This window comes from Accipiter gentilis, chromosome Z (assembly GCF_929443795.1).
Source record: "Accipiter gentilis chromosome Z, bAccGen1.1, whole genome shotgun sequence".
Lineage (NCBI taxonomy): Eukaryota > Metazoa > Chordata > Aves > Accipitriformes > Accipitridae > Astur > Astur gentilis.
The window spans coordinates 11236053-11251652 of record NC_064919.1 but is presented as its reverse complement, the minus strand read 5'-3'; the positions used below and the strand labels follow the sequence as shown (position 1 = coordinate 11251652).

Here is a 15600-nt window from a genome sequence, read left to right as displayed (position 1 = left end):
TTTCTACAGAAAATTAAATACTGCAAAAAACCAAACTGAACTTTACTCTTTTTTCACCGAAGATGCACAATTTTCTTTGAAAGGAAGAGAAAGCAGAAACTATAGATTTCCAGTAAGTCATTTTCACAGTTATCACGATTATTTTCAGACATCATTGGTGTGGTCAGTCCTTTGGGAACCCTGTGCCATGAGGACACCATACATTGTTCTGCTTATCCAGGAAATACCCATGCACCTGGGCCTAAGTCTGACCAAGACTGGCTGTAGAGCTGGAGGGGTTGTGTGGCTGGCTTGCACCGACACAGTGCAAGATTTGGATTACAGCCCTCCCAAATCTAGGTATCACAGCTGTGGATAGCAATGCAATGGGCAGTAAATCTGGAAAGGTCTGTAGGAACTCCTCTTCTGGCCCTTTCCTTCCTTGTAATGGCTTTAAAAATAAAAGTTGGAGTCAGTTCACTCATCACTCACAGGTAATTTCTTGAAGAGGGAAAGAAGGACTAAGGCTGGCTTTTTTGCTCTTCTGTAGTGACAAGCACTCACTGACAGAATGAGGTTATTCTCAAATGGTACCTTCTAAAAGTTACTGTTCCAGGCTGCATTTCCAGTTGTTAAACCCCCAGATTTCACAAGCAGCCTTTGTGGAGCTTGATTCCTCATGCCTGGTGGAAAATCTGCTTTGTCAGAAGAACAAGAAGGTTAATATCAAGCCTTGTAAAATGAAGCAGTTACTCTGAATGCTCTTGTGTGACACCACATTTTCCCAGCAAACCACACAAACTCTTCAACGTAAGCATTACCCAACTGTCAGATTAGTTCAGGTCCCAGGTTCCTGACCCACCAAGATGATCATTACAACTTCTGTACCTGATTCTCAGCTGCTGCGCACAGATGTAGTTGGACTCAACAAAAATGACAGATGACAGTGTAATTAACCTCAGTAATTACATCTCTTCTCAATAACCTACTTTCTAGAGAGCTGTCCTACAAACTTCAAATTAGTTTTAAACTTCAGGCACTGTATTATTGCATGCTAATCTTGTTGTTAGGCTGAGCACATGGAAACAAAGAAATTCACCTTGGCATTTAATCTGATGGAAAGCTTGCTGCTCAGACATATTGCACTCACCTTTGAGTGTGCTGTGGAATCATGAATAAGCAGATGAGCACAGAGGGGGAAGCTGCTGTGCAGGAAAGAGGTAGAGTGGGCAGAGGGAGATCAAGTCCTTGGCTCATATAAAAGCAACTTATTTTAAATTGGCAGCAAAGGATTTCCTTGCTAAAGCGTTTTTAAAATTACTCCTACACTGGAGAAAAAGAAAAGAGTAACAGACACTAGCTGATATATCTAACAAAATTTTGTGACGCGAACACTAGCAGGTCAGGTTTTCCAAAGCTGCTCCTAGTCCTTAAAAGTCTCGTGCTTCATCATTGCTGCAAATGACTGACAGCTTGGACCTGGAACCATGAAATGGCAGGCACTGAAAATGGGTTAGGAGGCAAGGACATGGATGGTGGGGTGGCAGGGGTGTGAATCTCTTGGCCCTTCCCTGGAGCAGCATCAGAGAGCAGAGGAAGGACAGGCAGGTGGGAGCTCTGCTAGGGGGCTGTGCGCAGCCCCCAGTGCTGCCAGACCCCAAATGGGCACCTGCGTGGTGTTACAAGGATGCTCGATTTGGTCTACCCAGGTACGGGGGTGGACCACTCCCACCCAGTCCTCCTGAGGATGGGACCAGGCCACGCTCGTATGGTGAAGGCGTAGCTACGGGTTTTACTGACTGTCTCGCTCCAGCTGCCGTGCCCAAGGGCAGGACTGCCTGATGGCTACCCCCAGACAGCCCCGCTCACAGCGTCTGCAGACCTTATCATCCCTTCTACCACTTCTTAACCCTCCATTTCACCAGCCTTGTACCTCCTCATGTCCACCTCAGTCTCCTCCCAAATCCACAACCCACCCCAAATTGCTTTTTGCCCACAGACACCAAGTTGTATATTTCTGAGACTGTTACCTGGCTAATCTTTGTCTGATGTGATATACCTGATACAGTTACTGGGGTATGGTAGCTTTTCAAGACTGTACTTCCCATAAGGTCCTTAGCACTCGCCCCAGTTACGTGTGGAGTTTGGCCATGTCTCATACAACTGCCCCTTAGCTGCCTGTGAGATGTGGCCATCCTTCATGGCACCATCTCTAACTTCTGTCAGCGTCTCACACTGCTCTTTGTTACATCCAGCAGTTTTCTCATGTCATGTCCAACATTCTTCCATGTCCTGTTCCGTTTGGTTAACCTGAGGCCAGAGCCCAGTCAGTGCTCTCCTCATTTGCTTGCAGCCCTAAGAGTGATTTTTCGGGCAGGTCTTGCAGCATGAGTCTAAATAGCTCCGTAAGTGTGTGCAAACGCTCATCCTGGGGGATCAGACTAAAATGCACTCAGGAAGAGCTGTGGCTTGTCCTTTCCCTCTAGGATGAAGAGGTCCAGGGATACACCGATGGATTTCATGACCAGAAAGACTTGCTCGACTCGTGAGGGCTGCTGGACTTTAACTTAAGGTGCAACTGCAGCATGAGCAAATACAGTCAAGTAAAAACCACTGAAGTACAAACTATGGCTTGTGTAGGCCACAAGATTAGGGCCCTTTATTTTAATATTTCACCGATACATTGAAATTAGTCAGCTACCTTTTGGCACAGGGGCTGCTTAACCTCCAAAAATGGAATACACTTTTTTTGAAACAGCGTTCAAAAGCAAGCGGAGTGATGGAAGGGGAATGGCTAGCTTTGAGTTCTAAACCAGGAACCCGTTGAGTACGAACGCTACCTGAAGAGAAAGTGCAGTTCAACGCGTTTGTACAAGACTGAAAAAACCTAATGTAAAATGAAAACACGTGAAGATACGTGTGGCATGTCCTAGCTCACAAGGACAAGGACTCGGACTCTGGTGGGGGGAATTGCACAGCTGTTCCGGCATAGGAGGCCAATGGCCAGGAAGGCTCACCGAATGATGGGGAAAGAGACTCAATGAGATACGTCTGTACCTCTTGGAATCTTACACAAATGTGTGGGGAACTTTTTCCCATTGCTATAAGTGTTCTTCTGAATGTGCCAGCTGCTAGTGACCCACACAGGAGGAATCCCATTGATTCGCGTGTTAGGGCAGGACTTACCCAGCACCGTTAACAACGCTGACCACAGAAAACAAGTTGACAAGAAAAAAACCCAACAAACTAGAAGTGTACACAGGCCAAAAAAATTTAGTTTAAGCAATGTAAAAGTTGAGATCAAACATTGTCCAAAGAGAGTGTGTGTCTTGATGTGAGGCTTTAAGCCAACAGATAAAGGGCAACGGAGAGAGCTGGGCTGCGGTATACATCTTGCTCTCAGACATTGTAGACTGTTTGGCTGGAGGGCTGGGGTTAGGCCCATACCAGAAAAAATACAGGCCATCTCCACTTAGGTGCAAATTCTGGTTTGTTCATCTCTGCCTGTACAGTAGTTAGGAATTTGTTGTTACCCCTGTGGAGATAGCATCTTCTCTCTTGTTAATAGGAAGGTGCTAGAAAGTTTAAGAAAACTAGAAAAACCACATGTGAGGCATAGAAACGCTTCACATGTGCTAAGGAAACAGCTTTCTAAGTCACTGCTGAAGCGTACTACCTGCCTACACCCACTCAGCTTGAGCTGGCCTGCCAGTACACTTCATTATGCGAGTGTAATTTGCTGTCATAAAGCTACGAGATGATTTTCCCAAACTTAGGTGTATCTCACCCTATCGACAGCCTTGTGTGTGTGTGCCTGTGTATGCGGATAGAGGGGTTTTTGCTCGAAAGCGCCAATCTGATGCTGAAAAGCAGAAAGCTGGTTCCGCACTCCTTAAAGAGTGAATAATTTGGATTATTCCCGGCGTTGCAGGGTGCGTTGCTCATTGTATTCACACCTCTCTTGCCAGGTTGCTTTGTTCCCATTCCCCGTGAATCTTCTGCGTGGTGAAGGCTTCTTCCGTGTCACTGGCAGCTAAAAGATTTTCATACCTGTAGTAGCAATGTAACATGTTAGAAATTGGTCTATGCCCTCTGTGTGGGCTTTAGCTTGCCCTTTATGCTTGAACCCTTTGTTCTCAGGTAAGAAACTGGCACTTGCATTTAGCCGACCGGGCCTTTAATGGGAAATTGCAGCTCCCGTTGTAACTCCGTCTGGCCAAAAGAGTCCGTCTTACAGGAGGTTTGGGTATGGTGTTGTTTATGAAACCGGTCTTCCCTGTAGCTGAAGTGGAATACCATTATCCCACATTGGCGAAACAGATGGTGCGTTTTCCTGCGACTAATTAGCTATGCGGTGCCTAGCCTGCAAAGAGTGAGAGGAAATCCTCGATGCCTCCCTGCTACTGTCTCTTCCCCCCGGGTCTTCTGCCCGTGCAGCACGCCGCCCCGGACCGCCGTGGTCGAGAGCTTCTTGGCCGGACAGCGTCCAGCGAAAAGCAGTCCTGACCTATTTCAGGGCTTTGGCAATTTGACAGATCACTCACCATCAGTCGTGAGAGGCTTCTTGGGCTGCTGCTCGACTCAGGCGTATTTGGCACGCACAGCTGAGACGGGAAGCCCCTCGGGCTGACTGCCGTGAAGACGGGCTCATGGCACCTCTGCCGTCCAGCCAGCGCCTGGTGTGGAGTTTCACATCAGGGCAGGGCTGTTGCCTCCTTCCTGCCCCCTCAGGGAGTCCTTGGAGGTGATGGTGGCCTACTGAGGCCCCTGAGACCCTAGAGAAACTGAGGTTTCGATCTGTGACCTAGGGCAGCTGTGCAAATCTAGATTCTAAGGGACAGCAGTACTCCAGCAGTGTGCCCTGCGCGTGAGACTACAGCAACCGGCATACTTGCAAATAAGCGCACTGAATTTTCAACCAGAAACGTCTGACGCCGTAACAGTTGGTATGGCTAACTCTCTGGCTAGCCATGAGGGCTGCGTAGCGTCTTTTCAAGATAGCAGGAGAAAATAAACCATAGTGGAGAGGAACCTCCCAAGGGTGAATTCACTGGCAGCTCTGTAGCCGTCAGCCCCAGCTTGCCAGAGCGACACCTGACTGAGAAATTAGCTGACTGCCGCCTGACCTGCCGTCAGCGGGCACCCGCTTAACTTCAGGTGCTTTGCAGAGCTGTAGCCTAAATTGGGGTCGGCGGGCCTGGGACTGGCAACCCGTCACTGCTGCTTGACAGGCACTTAGCAAAGGTGATTAAGTAAGCGCGGTGCTCTTAGACGGCACGTACTTAGCTAAAAAAATCCCCCCGGTACCTCCTAAAATTCTTTTTTGTTCTATTGGTTGCAAACTTTGCGTCTCCATGCCTTACAGGCAAATCCTACAGGTGCAGTTTGGTCTGTGCGTATGTGTGTTGTCATCTTCTTGCTCTGTGCACAGGTAGGTGTGGGCATGAATTAGATGCAGCTGCTCTGGTCAGTGGAACACTTAAAAGTCTCACTGGGTTCAAAAAGCTTTGCAGAAAGCCTATCCTTTTGCCCCCTGAAGAGAGTAGTGGGGCAAATCTATTGACAAATGAGAACGGCGAGGCCTTACGTCAAATTCCTACGCACTAAACTCTGACGTGACTTCATCTGAAACCTCGTCTGTATTCACACTGGTGTGGAAGAAAGTCAGATGGGGCCACCAAAGAGGTGTTTATTAATGAGAGGGAGAGGCATGAAGCAAAAAGTGCTGATTCTTTCTTCTTTTTGAGGAAACCATCTCATGACATCAACAGCAAGCAGATGCATGCCAAACATAGCAAAACACTTTTGTTGTCACTATGAGCATCCTACTACAAGACGTGATGGAGTAACATATGATTGTAGGACTTTGGTAGGCGTATCTCTCCTGACAGCGGCATGAAGTTTCATTGTGATTCTCTGTATGAAGGGGAAACTGCTTCCAGCCTGTAAGTTGTGCTGCACATGCTTAGCTCTTAAAAGCTTCCGGTGACACAGATTGTCCTGGATTTCTGGATTGGATCTACCCGAACACTCGGGCAAGCAAACAGCTTTGAATGTGTCCTGCAATAGGCTTCGGGGCAACGACTCACGCCTTCAGGAGAGTCAGAACATGCGATGTCGTATTGGGACTTCTTCTGGAAAGAGGAGAAACTACTACCAGGAGCTAAAAAAACCCAGTAGAAACCAGCTATGTGAGTCCGTGTGGGAGGTGCACATGCGGTTGTGGTGAATGTCGTTACGCTCCTTCTTCCGTGAAGATTTACGGACTGCTGAATTATTGCAATCTAGTCTTCCAATGCCGATACTAGACGAAAGAGCTGCCAGATATCCATGCCCCCGGCCACATTCCCATTGACTGAAAACGAAAATTTCTTGCTTTCGGGAGTACAAAATGACTCTTTCTTCTATAGTGCCTATCCTTACCTCTTTTTCCTGCCTACTGCAGAGAGCTGCACGTCGGGAGCAGCACCTTGCCCACAGGTTTTCACTAACAAACATGGCAGGTATTCTCCCAGCAAGTTGGGCAACCAGTTTCAACGCACTTTGGGTGCCAGCTAGACTCCGATTCCAAACACAGGCGTGTACCGAGCTCTAAGGCGGCGATTGATTTCTACTTAAGTCACCAGGCTAGGTATGCTTTTTTGGGGAAATGAATGCGTGCTGAAAACTGCTGAATCGGGCATCTCGAAAAATCCCATTCCAGATGTGCGGCGCTAAACCGAGACACTTTGATTGTTCTGAAGGCAAGACATACTGTTGAGAGGTTGCATTTGCTTGGGTTTCGGGGGGTGGGCTCATGTCCCCTGAGGTGCAGGACGCACCGTTCGGCGAGTGCTTCTGCTAAAAGGGGATTCTCGTTTACATTCTCAGTTTGTTTTCTCCTTTGTTTGCTTGTTTTGTTCTCAAATGTTCCTCCTATTAATGTGTCTTCTGGAACTGCCTGGCCTACTTGAGGCTAAAAATAGCCCTTGTTGCTGCTGCTGTAGCTCCACGCAAGCCACGCAACGCCCACGCTGGGAAAGAAAACCTCGTGCCCTGCTGAGCTTCCCCGAAATGAGAAGCAGGTGAGAAACCCCTGTGACCAAAAAGCAGGAGGAAAGACAAATCCTGCCCTCCTGCTCTGCTTCTGCTAGGCTTGCTGATGGTGCAAGGTGGGCCAACAGCAGGAAGGCATGTCAGTGTTCCAGTCTCCCTCTGCCTCCTCCGCGTCCGCCAAGGACAGTCGATGGATGCCACTCACGGAGGAGAGACGAGACAGAAACGACGAAGCTGCAGGGATGTGAAGCGGCAAAGACGACGTTTTCGTGTCAGTGTCCAAGCAGTCGTTCTTCAAATTAACTTAACTTGATTGACCTTTTGGGTGCGTATCAGGCTTTGGGTATGATCAGACCAATGCTGCCCATGCTGTCGCACTGCTTCAAAGAGCAGGAATACCTCTCTGCCACAGCTGAGACGGCTTCAGTGGGCTCTGCCATCGGTGCTCCCGATGTCTTACAAAGGAAGAGGGCTCTGGGCAGACAAATGTTTTCCTCTGCATTGCAGCAGACAAGACTTAACACTTCTCAGCCTCAAGCGGATAACTTTACACTGCCGGTCTGCTTGGGCTCCTCAGTCTGCGCGGCCCGTGGTGCGTGCCGGTGAGACGCAAAGGGTCGGGGCTTTCTGGCGAGCTCGGGCAAGTCACCTCACTGCTGTGTGGCACTGTGCTCCCTGTCTGTGAAATGGGGGGGGTAATGAGGTACCCAGAAACGCTTCTGCAGCTACCTTGGCAACTGAGGCGTGACGCTCCATTGCTCCACAGAGAGGAATTTTGTGCTCCACAGAGAGGAATTTTGTGCGCGTGGTTCACTCTAGCCCGCGGTCGCCTTTTTTGCCCACGTTACGGTTAAGGCATATTGGCGAGAGCACCTGACACACTCTGCGCTGCTTGGTCGTTCGCAGCAGGACAGCTCCTGGGTCACCTGGGTCACCCTGCCCTGCCAGCCAGGAATTTGGCTTGCCTAGAGCCGCGGCGGCACTGTTCTCACATCCCCTAACACATCCGTGGCTCGGAGGCAAACCTGGCAGAGTCTCCTAACGCAGCGCAAGCTGCTCTCTTGGTGCTCTCACTGAGCTGTCGAGTGGCAGGTTGTTGAGGACGGGCTAAGTCGGGTGCCGTGAGTTGCGAGTGGCCCGGCAGCTCCGGCCCGGGTGGATGGGGCAACGGAGCGTTTCCGAGTCCGGGCCCCCAGGGCTGCGCAGCGGCCTCGGTCAGCGGTCCTGCCCGGTGCCCTGCGCGAGCACGGTGGGGCAAGGGGGGACGGAGGCAGCCCGCGCTGCCAGGGCCGGGGCCAGGGCCTGGATCCCACCCTGCTGCCCTTGCCGCGGCCGGTGCTCCAGGCTGCGAGGGTCCTCTGACCCGGAGCATCCCCGGGCTTAGGGGCACCAACGCTGTGACGGGGCCCCCCGATCCCATCCCCCTGTGTGTTCGCTTTGCTCCCTGGGTTCACCCTCCCCTCCCCGCTCCCTTTTTTTTTTGGGGGGGTGGGGGTGGCGGGGGCTGGGTGTGTGTGCCGTCCAGCCTGTGGGGATGCTGGGCCAAGCAGGCACTGGAGCTGCAGCTCCCCGCAGCGGGGGCCGGGGGAGGAAGAGCCGGAGGGGGGGCTGCCGGACGGCGGCCAGCCTCTGCCTGGCGGCTGCCGAATTTCGGGTGGAAACGTCCCCGGGGCGGCGGGGGGCGTGTTGCTCCCCGCCCCCGCGGCGTGTGGGAGCGGGGAAAGCGCCGGGGACCGGCGGCTGCGGCACAAAGGAGGGCGCCGGGGCCGGGGCCGGGGCCGGGGCCGGGGGGAACCGCGGCGGTGCCCGGGGGGATCCCGCTCCCTCCCCGCCCCTCCGCTCCGCCCGCCCGCCCCTCCCCGGCCGGCGCCTGTCCCCTCCCTCCGCTCCGCAGCCGGGGCGGGGGGCTGAGAGCCGGGTCCGGCGGAGGGGGAGGCAGAGGAGGAGAGGCGGGCGATGGGGAAGGAGCCGCGGCGGTGATCCTCCGGGCATCGCGCGGGAGAAGGAGCGGGTGGCGGGAGGGGGCGAAGGGAGACGAAGCAGGACGGGGGTGGGCGGCCCCGGCCCCCGCCCCTCTCCGCCGCGCCGAGGAGGGAGGGCGGACCACGATGCCCGGCCGGCGGGCGCTGCCCGCCCGCCCGCATGGAGACCGCCGCCCGTAGCGGGGCTGCCGCGCCGCACCGCGGGGTGAGCCGGGCCGGGCGGGGCGGGGGGGGTCCGAGGGGGGCCCGGGTGGGTGGGCGGCCCCGCGGGGGGCGGGGGGCCGGCCCCGCGGGCGCCCGCGGCCGGCGGGGTCCCCGGCCCGGCCCGGCCCGGCCCGGCCCGGCCCGGCGGCGCTGGGGGGGGCGCGGAGCGGGCTCGGGGAGGCGGCCGGAGCCCGGCGCGGCCCTGGGGGCGGCCGCGCTCCCGCCGCTGCAGCGGGCCGGGGCGACGCGGGAGCCCGCGGGCTCGCCTTCCTGCTGCCCCCGCCGGCTCGCCTTCTGCCCCTGCGGCACCCCCGGGGCGCCCCGGCAGCCGAGCGGGGGCAGCGCCCGGGGGGCCGGGGGGGGCCGTGCGGGGCCGCCGCGGGGCGGCCGAGGGGCGCGCCGGGAGGTCGGTGTCCGGGGGGGAGGCGCCGGGCGGCCCCTCGCCCCGCCGGGCAAGGGTGTCCCCGGGCCGCCGGCTCCGCTCCCGACCTCGGCGGAGCGCCTGGGTCGGGGTCCGCGGGGGGGCCCCGCGCCTTCCCCTCGCCCCGGCCGGCGGCCGGCGGCCGGTGTCCAGTGTCCGGCGGCGGCGTCCGCCCGTGTGCGCGGCGGAGAGGCGCGGGCCGCCCCCGGGCGGCGGTTCCCGGCGGAGGCGGGCGCCGCGTTTGCGCTGCGCCGGTGCCCGGCCGTGCTCGGCTCCCCCGGCCGAGAGCGGGGCTGCGGGGCTGCGGAGCTGCTCGCTGGCTGGGGAGAAGGCTGCCTGCTGCAGCGGGGCGTGAGGGATACGCCGCATGCGGGGGAAAGACGCTTTGGAGCGGAGATGCAAAAATGCCGCTGTATGCAGTGTCCCTGTCAGGTTTGGATGTTCTGAGAGACCTGACCCTGAGCCCTTTAGCATCTCCAGAAATCCTAGGTGGTACCAAAAGGAAAAAATGCAGGCGTTTTGGTCAGCTGTCATTTAAAGCTTGCAGGTCGTGAGATGGGATTTCCTAGCTGACATCGATTGTACGATAGTTGTACGATAGTTCTATTGATCCCTCTGGGTGAGTACGTAAGAAATAAATGGGTAAGAGTAACAGTGCTGGTCCTGTACATGTTGCAGCCTTTGTGGTGGCGTGAAGACACCTGGGACAGAGCAGGGACTTGAGGTGACATCCTCCCTAATGCAAATGAGATGGGTATGGTGAGGAAAAGCAGAGGTCATGCCTTTGTGCTCAGGTTTCCACCTGTTTCTACTTAGGCACGAGGAAGGATGTTTTTTAAAACCTTTCAGGTTCTGTACAATGGGCTCTTGGGCTTGACTTGGGAAAGAAGGTTTCCAGAGGAGTTACTGCAGAAAGAGTTACCACTTAGCCAGTGGCTACTCGGTGTGACAGCCCTCAGCCTTTGAATTTCAAGATCCAGTTTAGTCCAAGGACACTGGTGTGCACCTCCCTCTTTTTTAAGTCATCTCACTACTCAGAGGTGTGATTTGGGGGGGCCTATTTCTAAAAATAAAGGCGGGTAAGACCTTAGGGCAAGTCTTTTCTGCATTCATCCATAGCTAAGTTTGAATGTACTGTTCAGGAGGAGAACCTGCTTTGGAGGCTTGACACGGGAGGAAAAAGGACAAAATTTACATCAGCTGAGTATCTGTCAAGTACTGGGAGCTATGACAACAGCTCCAGACTACCTCCCCTTAGTTATTTGTATTCCTTCCTCTCCTCCTCAACTTTCATTGCTAGCTCTCATGTGGCATATTTTACTCTTGGCTTATGCTCACTCTGGGTGGAAAACCAATGATGCTGAAAAACATGCTAAACCCATGTGTATAAACAAGGATGATACTCGGTGCTCTTTCTCCTCTGATGGTGGATGTGAACCTGCTTCAGAATATGTAGACTTACTGGGCAAAACTGTGCTAGATGTTGCTGCTTATTAACCTGTTTCAACACACACAATAAAGACCATGCTCCCCCCCCCCCCCCCCCCCAATTGATGAGACATCTGGGGACAGAAAGAGCTGGTGGGCAACCATATCCTTAATTCCTCAGCCATGCAGTCACATCTGCTCAGTTACAGAACCTTTTGGTGGGTCTGTAATTGGAGACATATTTTGACTGAATTGAGAGAATTCAGTAGCAGATGAAGGGGAGTTTTGAATTTTCAATGACATCATAGCTGTCTTTTTTTTTTTTTTAATATTGTACCTTAATTTTTTTTTGACAGCTTTGATCATCATGAAAAACTTACCTGCCTCTTTGTTCAATGGGAGGAGTCTAGATGCACTTTGTTGTTTTGAGGGATTTTTTTAAATTGGAAAACATTTCCATAACTGTTACTTCATCAGACAGTATGTGGAACTGATTAGCCTGCTTTCTAGTGTTCTAATTTTTCTTCTTAATAGTTTCTGCAGCCACAGATATCTTGCAGTTCTGTAGATGATACAACAGCATGGAGGAAGGGTGTTTTTCCAGTTGTGTTCGGGAAGACTTATTGTGAATATCACTTTGTCTGGAATTTTATTGTGGAATTGTCACTTCTCATGGAGCTAGGCCCTCAAGATAAGCAAAATTCTCTAATGGAAAACAACTACCTATCACCAATGCTTAAAAACAGTTTTTCAGTCCACTAATTCTGGCCTAGTTATACTGGTTGAAGTTATGGCGAAAGACTAACTTTTTAAGTTGGCGACTCTTCAAGAGTAAGTTCTGTCTTCAAGATTATTTTTCTCTGTCATTGTCTCCTGAAAATAAAGGTAGAAGAAAGACAAATTCTGTAGTGCTGATGCCAGAAGCCTTTGTGAGCCTCTGTTCTCTCTCTACTGGTTTAAGCCAAGCAAATCTGTGACACATGGCCAGTTCTCCACTAGTTTTCACACAATGGTGCTGAAATCAGCTGTGCTGCCTCATTCTGAGAGACTGAAATCAGAGTGGTTATTTCTTAGGAAGTGAGAGCCTTTGCTTGGTTTTTCATCCATTCTTTCCCAGGTGGGAGTCCCATGTGAATGAAATGGGTTCAGTGTTGTTCTGTCAACTTGGTTGGCAGCCAGGAGGTCAGTTCTCCAGAGCTGGCTGCATAGTGTTTCCTGTGGCTCTGGCTGGGGGTCTGTGATGGTTTGTGCTTTGAATTTCCCAACTCTGGAGGAAATCCATGCTCTTCAGCTAGCCAGGCTTGATATTACATTGAGTTCTGCAGACTCAGCCCTGTACTCTTCACAGGCCATGTTCTCTTTCTTTTTGGATTTTTCTTTCTCTTTTTTCTTATCTGATCACAGACAGAAAAGACTGGGTGCAAACATTAATCTGCAAACCCACTTCTCTGAAGAAAGCCCAAAGTTCCTGGGTTTAATAGGTAGATGTTTGGATGGGGCATAAACGCAAAACTAACGACCAACATTTTTATTGCTACTAGCGTGCAAAATTGGTGCTGCAGCTTGCTCACATATCCTCTCTTACCTATTTAGGCATTGTTTGCTGGGTTTGCATATCCAGCGTAAAACTTGTTTTTCAGTGGTGCTTTTCAGAAATGCTTGCTTGGCAGTAGCTGAGAAAGCAGTTGTGAGTGGCATTGTTGTTCACGATGCATGTCCTGATTCTGAAAATCTCATGCTTTTGTTAACATCGTGCTGCCATCAATGTCTATTGGATGGCATGAACACGGGTTGAAAAAGGGAGGCTACAGAATCAGTAGCTACTCTGAGTAATCATTAGCAGGGCTGTTAAGACATGGGATCAACATTCACATATTTCCTCTCTTTTTGGAAAACATGCTCCATTGGTAGCCTGCACCCTGTGCACTGTCAAAACAGCCTGTGTTGTCAACAGTCAGACCTCCTTACAGTGAGTAACTGCCTGAATCACCTGTAACAGTGATGGGGGCAATTCCATGCATTTGTAGGGAATGGAGGGTAGCATCATTCATATGTTAATCTTTGTTGTGCTACCTTTTTTTTCTAATAAGCAAGTGGATCACAGTCTGCGCAGCCTCTTGAAATACAAGATAACTTTCCTTACCCAGGTGGGTTTCTGTGTTTTATTTCAAAATGGTCAAACTTTGCTAGTGTGGGCTGCCGGACATCCCACGACAGCGTCTGGTGTGTCTTGTACAACTGTCATCCTTTCTGGTTATAGTGAAAATCATATGGAGTGATTGAGGACATAATTATTTGGAAAGGGGTAGCCACAGGCAGGGGAGTGGGGACAGAATGTGGTTGTATCTATAAGACATTGTCTTGATCCGTTTTTCTGAAGGATTCATGCTGCGTTATTCTCCTATCTTAAACAGAAAACGAGAATTGCCTTCAAGGCAGATCCATGTGCACAAATGTGCTAACCATTGATTTACCATGTCCTCTAGGGATCTGAGGACCAGCATAAATGTAAAGGCATGCCGTGCATTGCCAACTAACAGAATTGTATTTGCCAGATGGAGGTTTAAAGTTACCCTTGGGCTTGGACATCCTTTGCACTTGGAATAAGGTGTCTGCTTTTCTTGTTTTAAAGGTGTCACTTTTATTCATGACAATACAGGGCGGTTATGTTGCCACACATCCCCTACTCCTTTAAGCCATTTGTTTCAATAGCCTTGACAATGCACTCCTCTCTTGATTTTTATTTTCTCTTTGTTGCGCTCTAGCAAGTGGAGGGCTGATTCTTTGCTCAGAAAAGTTATCCCATGGAGGAGCAACATTTAATTAATGGCTCTTATTGATGACAAAGAGGGTTTGCAGAATTCATGGCAAATGTGTGTGAGACACTGACTCTTTTAATAGCTATAAGTCCACTATTACAATCTCAGAAGGCAGAACTGATTTTAAAATTGAAGTTGAACTCTGCACAGTTGCAAAACTAAGCTTCATTCCTAAGCCTCTCTGAAGACAGATGCTGTATAAATCTCAAGAAACATGTCTGAATCTCATGCCTGTTGTCCCTGGCATAGTCTCATCTGAGAGGACCTGAATGCCTCTAAGCATAGAGTTTGCTAATGGGTTTCTAGAGAAGCTGAGGTTTGGACCTCTTAGAAGAGCTGCCCTGTTCAGTAACTCAAATAGGAGCATGAGATTTCAGCATGACTTTTCATACATGTTTCTTGTGCTGCTTTTTACTGCTTTGCTGAGGCACTAGTGAATTCAGAATCCTCCTTCACCATCCATCAGTTTAAATCAATCTAAAGGAGAGGAGGAGGAGAAAAAAAATCCAACTTTGATGGAAACACACATACTGCAAAAGGCAGTTGTATCACATTTATATTCTGCTGTGTGCTTCTGTCACCCACGCTTGTAAAATACTCACTGACAACAAAATGAAGTACGTTTAATTTCCATATATACAGTAATTTATTGTATTTGCTGAGTAATTACTGGTAGCTCTTCTATGGTAACTTATTATTCTACTTATTCCAGCCCTTCTTGCATTCCTTGTGCATGGAAGGGGGGTGTTTAATAATGCATGAACTGAAGAGAAACTCGGTTTGTATTAGCTATTTGTTTTTAAATTGTCTGAGATATTTAGCAAGAAACTTGGAAAATTCCATTTCATAAAACACAGCTGGGATTTTTGGAGCATCCCATAAGAACCATTTATGGGAGAAAGGAAGAGTATTGGAAGAATGAAGAATCATTGTAAAAGGTTGGCTTTTCTTCCCTAAAACACCTAAATCACGCTCTTGTTCTCAAAGCTGGCTTGTAATACTGATGAAACATGCTCAGTAACCTGTCAGAGTAACAGTTCTGATGGCAATGCCATATTTGGATAAATGAAGCCAGAAGAACTGTTGACAGTCTCATGCAGGAATCTTGCCCTCTCACAGAGCAAACCTGCTGTACAAACTCATGCTCTCCTATGCTAAAACTCTTTCCTACCTCTCAGAATGGCCTTGGCCCTGCTCATGAAATGCCATGCCAATTCAGCAAGCAGACCTGAGGACAAGAAGGGCAGGACACCCTACAAAATGCAGGGCTGTGGGATGCTGGCTCCAGTGGTCTGCAGAGTGCCCCCAATTGCCATTTGTTTCTTTGTAAGGATCATGCCTGCTGGCTGCTTCAAGCATGACTGTGCTCCTGATGAAGAGGTACCCTGGGGAGGTGTCTTACCAGTCAGCATACTGGGTGGGCTGTCGACAGAGGAGGGAGAATACATGTTCGTGTTGAGCAGGACTGTTTGCACATCTTTTTGGTGTGATTTAGAGATATGTCAGGTAGCTTAAAACCTTTGCTGGGTTGCAGAGCCATTGGCTGTAATCTACTAAGCTGAAAGTGGAACGGATTTTAAAGAACTGGGTGTGAAAAACTACTTGACAGTGGATCATCTTTGCAACTGGGGTATTCAGGGATTTGAGTTGCTGGTAGAAAGGGGTCCACCTTAAGAAATATGTGGTGATAGTTGGTATGTTTCTTAAGGCAGGACCAGGTCAGTCAGAAGAC

At 50.7% G+C, this 15600-nt stretch overlaps 1 protein-coding gene across 3 annotated transcripts in view; it reads left to right on the top strand.

Moving 5' to 3' along the window:
- The window catches only part of PLPPR1 (phospholipid phosphatase related 1), a 414536-nt gene that overhangs the window by 265075 nt on the left and 133861 nt on the right, over positions 1-15600 (top strand). Inside the window, exon 1 of one of the 3 annotated variants that reach the window (XM_049796151.1) lies at positions 8871-9201. The exons of the other annotated variants lie outside the window; for them this stretch is intronic. The gene's annotated coding sequence lies outside the window, so the exon portion shown is untranslated. Of the gene's footprint in view, positions 1-8870; positions 9202-15600 lie in introns of those variants that run through there. 3 annotated transcript variants of the gene reach the window in all.